Here is a 6,858-nt window from a genome sequence, read left to right as displayed (position 1 = left end):
CTATTGCCATGATAACTGTGTCGTCGGAAAATGTTGCAAGTACTCTTTCTTTTGTTGTTGAGATATCAGCAGTATAGAGCAGATACAGCAGTAGTCCCAAGACACTACGCCGTGGAACTCCAGCCAAAATGCAACGTCATGCGAAACTCTAAATTGTCTTTCGAAAAGATATGATTCCAACAATCGATAGTAATTTCACGGTAGCAATTTACTCATTTTGTAGATTAATCTTGAATCCATGCCGAAAGCTTGTATCCATGAATATTACAAGACCCCAACAAAATGTTTTTAATACAAGATTAACCTACAAATTGTTTTCTAACCACAACCCTTGCAAATAATAATACGTAGCTATGAAATATGTCAAGCTAGTTTAGAATATATTCTCATGAGCAGTTTTGACCAATCAACGTACGCTTGGGTCCTTTTGTTGTAGTCTGGTTCGGTCTGTTTTCTAACAGATAAGAACCTTCAGTGTTATTTTGCATCGCCGTGTAACTAGTCGCTTCTTCGTTCCTTGAATTAATCAATTTTTTATGTAAACCCTTTTCTATTTTTTAATCTATGGTAACAGCATATACAAAACATGGTAAAACATCATCGGCGAAACATCATGATGGGCAAAATCCAAAGTTAACGGATAGAGACCAACGAAAAAGGATAATGGCCAGAACTACCACGGCAAAAATGAGAGCAAAACTTAAAACTCACTTGCGTAATACTGTTTAGATAAAAACGGAAGCTTCACAAAACCAACATTCATGGAATTTATAATGCAACGTTGCCGCACGAAATTAAAATTTTCGTTTATTTACAATCTGCCAACAAAATACTAATGTAAATAAAATCATTAAATAAGAAATTAAACCTTATAAAATATAATTTATATCTAATGCATATTTACTGAAGGGCTTCAACTAAAATTAAGTAAACAACCACAATATGTTATAGGTTAGAGTTGTTTTATTATATTTAGATTGGCATATGACAACAGTGTTTGCCAATACAAATCGAATATTATAGACAGATTTAGTTACATATTCTTCATTCTGCCTCTTTTAGCTAGAGTAATGCAAGTAGTATATTTTGCATTTTTAGTATAATTGAATTTGTCAATACGTTTACACCGTCAAACGACGTGCATTGGCTATTTTATTGGACGGACTATATTATTTGTCCCTTGATTCAAGAAACGTAATCTTGTGACATAACCACTATAATATCTACAGTTTTCTGTAAAGTTTGACAACTACAGACAAAATTCAAATACTGTTATCAAATATAATTTATTTTAACATTATAGTACATCTAATGCATATGTTATCGGAGGACTTGAAACTACAATTAAGAACACAGATATAATAGTTTACAAGTTAAACAAGTCTGTTGTGTTATATATACATTAAACTCTTTTCCACACCACCCATGAGGTAGAGTTCTAGGTACATATTGTTAAGTAGCGGTATTCCCCTGGAGGTCACCAAATTAACAATTATATATCAAAGTCATGTATTTTGCTTTTATTCGAGAGCATGTTCAGGATCCACCATTTATCAATTACTTCCTCTGTATGTCTTATCGAGTTCGTCTAAACCGAAGGTATTATAGTCGACAATGCTTCCTTCCGCATATCCAAACAGTTTTTGATGGAATATCCTTATCGACCAGCATGTCTATTATAATAAGTCTTCAATATACAGTGATAGAGAGGAAGTCACAGTAATATGTGACCATATTGTTCAGCCATCTAATCTACTGTATATCTTTTTTCGGGTTTATTTCTAAAAATAGTCAATTGCAAAAAATACAATGAAATATTTCATTTATATTTCAGTTATACCTAGTAATAATTTGAAATAATTCAGTTTTTAACATAGACTCTTCAAAACCCAATTCATGTTTTGAAAGCCATTCCTTCATTACAGTCTTTGATGATGCTATTGTTGGGATTTTTCCCATCAGTGTGCTATGATATGGTGCAATGTCCAAAATAATAACTGATGTATCAAACCATAACAAAAACGTGTTATGGTTCATTTCTCCATGGTAGTCGCCCTTGGATTTGGAGGAAAATACTAATTCTGCAACAGGAATAAAACCAATCTTATTCCCTGCAAGAATAACAATATATCTGCAATTAATTATTAATGAATCTTATGATCAACAAAAAATAATCAAATATTATTTTTACTTCTAGCTTTTTCTATCAATTTTTGTTGTTTTTACACATTTTTTGTTACTGTCTTGCCAAGAGTGCCAATCTAAGTTTCATCAAGATACACAAATTCACATAGTTTATCTTCCTTGGGCTTATTGGTATGCCTTTAGAAAGACATACATAAATGTTATATTTAAGGCATTGTTGCATTTAAGGAAGTTCCATTAGACTTCTTCTAGGGTTAGCTTTACACAATTTAAATCCTATGGACTGTAAGACTGTATGAAGGTATGTTTTACATCCCTCAGAAAGCTGCATGTACCTCACTGTTTTATGTATACTTTCCAGACTAATAATTTTCTCTGAAATAATTTAATTAATTATGTTTATGTCGATAAAATAGTTCGCGTACTTATTGCTCTTATACATATCGTATATTTTATCTCGAATAGAGCCAATATTCAAAATGGTCAAGATGCGTCTCCCATTTTATATGTAGACGGGTTTTCTTGGTTGAATTTAACGTATTGTTCTTCATTTTTTAAGCGATGTGATTCACAGTACCTACACTAATACTCAGCGCAGAAGAAACACACAAAAAGCATTCTCAAAAACAACCGGCCGTCGTCCGTTTGTCAGACATATGCGAAATTATTTAATGCAATAGTGTTAAGAGGTTTTAACACTTACCTATAAATTATTGTGGCTGTAGAATTAACTGTAGTTTTCAGATATAAAATAGTGTTAAAATAAATTATATTTGATAACATTTTAGTTCAATTATTTTATTTAGATTACAATTTTCATGTATGTCAAAGTCAAACTGAACTAAAACTCAGAGTTGATACGGCAACATTCTAATGTTTCGACGTCACAAATATCCATGACGCATTACTAAAAGAACTTTGAATAGACTATAGACGATTTGGTTACATATTCTTCATTCTGCCTCTTTTTAGCTAGAGTCAAACACGTGCATTGGCTGTTTTATTGGAAGGACTATATTATTCGTTCCTTAATATAAAAAACGTAATCTTATGACATAACCATTATAAATTTGAGACCTACGATATAGAGTAATTGTTTATTACCAATTTACAGTTTTCTGTAATGTATGACAACTACAGACATTGACATATTAAACCATATCTATTTTATTATTAACTAATTTACGATATTCAACCTTCCATTTCCATTTTACAACTATCCCAAAGTATATTTCGAGTCGGAATAATGGCGTACGTTTCGAGGGGGAGGCATTTTGAACCGTTCCGACCGAATAAACGTGAAATAATTCGACGCGCGAACGGTAATGACGGTATTTAGCGCGCCCGTACCACTCCGGAACGGGCGGCTGGCACGTAGAGGGCGCTGCGCAGCAGGGAGGGGATGTTATAATTAGCGCCAGATTAAAGTTGTGTCTGGGGAGGCATTAAACGATTTAGCTCTGTTAATTAAAAGTGTAGTGCGGAGTGGGGTAGCGAGATAAATGGCCTCTTGGCTCCGAAGGTTTTTCTCCGGAGTTCGAACGCTCCCCATTTTCATCCTCCGCCTTTAATTGGATCTGATCGCCATCCGAAGGAAATATGGTCGAGGAGGCGTCGACTGATTTTTAACTAGAAGCCGCTGTCGATAGACGGCTTCCTTGCGTTACTTATGTCTCTCGGTAGAAAGGTAATCAGCAAATATATATAGTCAAAGTTTATTTGTATTTGCGTCATCGAAATTGGATGGAATGCGACCGAAATATAGGCTATCGCAATTTGACACTTTAGGCTCTGTTTTTTAATTTAGGCCAACATTGTAAAATGGTCTTATGAATTACAGATTTCGTTCCAAATCATATTCCAAGTAATATTTGGTATGCCAATTACATTGCCGTGTGCCAGATTGCATTATCTCTTATAGTTTCCGAGATATAGGCTATCGAAATTTTACACTTTAGGCTCTGTTTTTTAATTTAGGCCAACATTGTAAAATGGTCTTATGAATTACAGATTTCGTTCCAAATCACATTCCAAGTAATATTTGGCATGCCAATTACGTTGCCGTTTGCCAGATTGCATTATCTCTTATAGTTTCCGAGATATAGGCTATCGAAATCTGACAGTTTAGGCTCCGTTTTTTAATTTAGGCCAACATTGTAAAATGGTCTTATGAATTACAGATTTCGTTCCAAATCATATTCCAAGTAATATTTGGCATGCCAATTACGTTGCCGTTTGCCAGATTGCATTATCTCTTATAGTTTCCGAGATATAGGCTATCGAAATCTGACAGTTTAGGCTCCGTTTTTTAATTTAGGCCAACATTGTAAAATGGTCTTATGAATTACAGATTTCGTTCCAAATCATATTCCAAGTAATATTTGGCATGCCAATTACGTTGCCGTTTGCCAGATTGCATTATCTCTTATAGTTTCCGAGATATAGGCTATCGAAATCTGACAGTTTAGGCTCCGTTTTTTAATTTAGGCCAACATTGTAAAATGGTCTTATGAATTACAGATTTCGTTCCAAATCATATTCCAAGTAATATTTGGCATGCCAATTACGTTGCCGTTTGCCAGATTGCATTATCTCTTATAGTTTCCGAGATATAGGCTATCGAAATCTGACAGTTTAGGCTCCGTTTTTTAATTTAGGCCAACATTGTAAAATGGTCTTATGAATTACAGATTTCGTTCCAAATCATATTCCAAGTAATATTTGGCATGCCAATTACGTTGCCGTTTGCCAGATTGCATTATCTCTTATAGTTTCCGAGATATAGGCTATCGAAATCTGACAGTTTAGGCTCCGTTTTTTAATTTAGGCCAACATTGTAAAATGGTCTTATGAATTACAGATTTCGTTCCAAATCATATTCCAAGTAATATTTGGCATGCCAATTACGTTGCCGTTTGCCAGATTGCATTATCTCTTATAGTTTCCGAGATATAGGCTATCGAAATCTGACAGTTTAGGCTCCATAGGCTATCGAAATTTTACACTTTAGGCTCTGTTTTTTAATTTAGGCCAACATTGTAAAATGGTCTTATGAATTACAGATTTCGTTCCAAATCACATTCCAAGTAATATTTGGTATGCCAATTACGTTGCCGTTTGCCAGATTGCATTATCTCTTATAGTTTCCGAGATATAGGCTATCGAAATTTGACACTGTAGACTCTGTTTTTTAATTTAGGCCAACATTGTAAAATGGTCTTATGAATTACAGATTTCGTTCCAAGTCATATTCCAAGTAATATTTGGTATGCCAATTACGTTGCCGTGTGCCAGATTGCATTATCTCTTATAGTTTCCGAGATATAGGCTATCGAAATTTTACACTTTAGGCTCTGTTTTTTAATTTAGGCCAACATTGTAAAATGGTCTTATGAATTACTGATTTCGTTCCAAATCACATTCCAAGTAATATTTGGCATGCCAATTACGTTGCCGTGTGCCAGATTGCATTATCTCTTATAGTTTCCGAGATATAGGCTATCGAAATTTGACACTTTAGGCTCTGTTTTTTAATTTAGGCCAACATTGTAAAATGGTCTTATGAATTACAGATTTCGTTCCAAATCACATTCCAAGTAATATTTGGAATGCCAATTACGTTGCCGTTTGCCAAATTGTATTAGCTCTCTTAGTTTCCGAGATATAGGCTATCGAAATTTTACACTTTAGGCTCTGTTATTTAATATCGGCCAAAATTGTAAAAGGGTCTTATGAATTACGGATTTCGTTCCAATTCACATTCCAAGTAATATTTGGCATGCCAATTACGTTGCCGTGTGCCAGATTGCATTATCTCTTATAGTTTCCGAGATATAGGCTATCGAAATTTGACACTTTAGGCTCTGTTTTTTAATTTAGGCCAACATTGTAAAATGGTCTTATGAATTACAGATTTCGTTCCAAATCACATTCCAAGTAATATTTGGAATGCCAATTACGTTGCCGTTTGCCAGATTGCATTATCTCTTATAATTTCCGAGATATAGGCTATCGAAATTTTACACTTTAGGCTCTGTTTTTTAATTTAGGCCAACATTGTAAAATGGTCTTATGAATTACTGATTTCGTTCCAAATCACATTCCAAGTAATATTTGGCATGCCAATTACGTTGCCGTGTGCCAGATTGCATTATCTCTTATAGTTTCCGAGATATAGGCTATCGAAATTTGACACTTTAGGCTCTGTTTTTTAATTTAGGCCAACATTGTAAAATGGTCTTATGAATTACTGATTTCGTTCCAAATCACATTCCAAGTAATATTTGGTATGCCAATTACGTTGCCGTGTGCCAGATTGCATTATCTCTTATAGTTTCCGAGATATAGGCTATCGAAATTTGACACTTTAGGCTCTGTTTTTTAATTTAGGCCAACATTGTAAAATGGTCTTATGAATTACTGATTTCGTTCCAAATCACATTCCAAGTAATATTTAGCATGCCAATTACGTTGCCGTGTGCCAGATTGCATTATCTCTTATAGTTTCCGAGATATAGGGAGGTAGATTCTGTTACTAGTAAGAACTCTAGTAGCTCTTGATTGTTTATATTTGTTTATAGTTTATTTGTTGTTGTACATATTCTTATTATAAATAGTAAAAAGTAAAAAGATTTTGTAGCCTTTTTAATGTGAAGAGACATATCAGAAAATTCCATCCAATTTCTTATATATTCAATTTTGATTTTACAGAAA

This window comes from Rhynchophorus ferrugineus, unplaced genomic scaffold (genome assembly GCF_030347505.1).
Source record: "Rhynchophorus ferrugineus isolate W39M unplaced genomic scaffold, kcgeb_rfMv2 rfM4, whole genome shotgun sequence".
Classification (NCBI taxonomy): domain Eukaryota; kingdom Metazoa; phylum Arthropoda; class Insecta; order Coleoptera; family Curculionidae; genus Rhynchophorus; species Rhynchophorus ferrugineus.
This window is presented reverse-complemented; position numbering follows the sequence as displayed.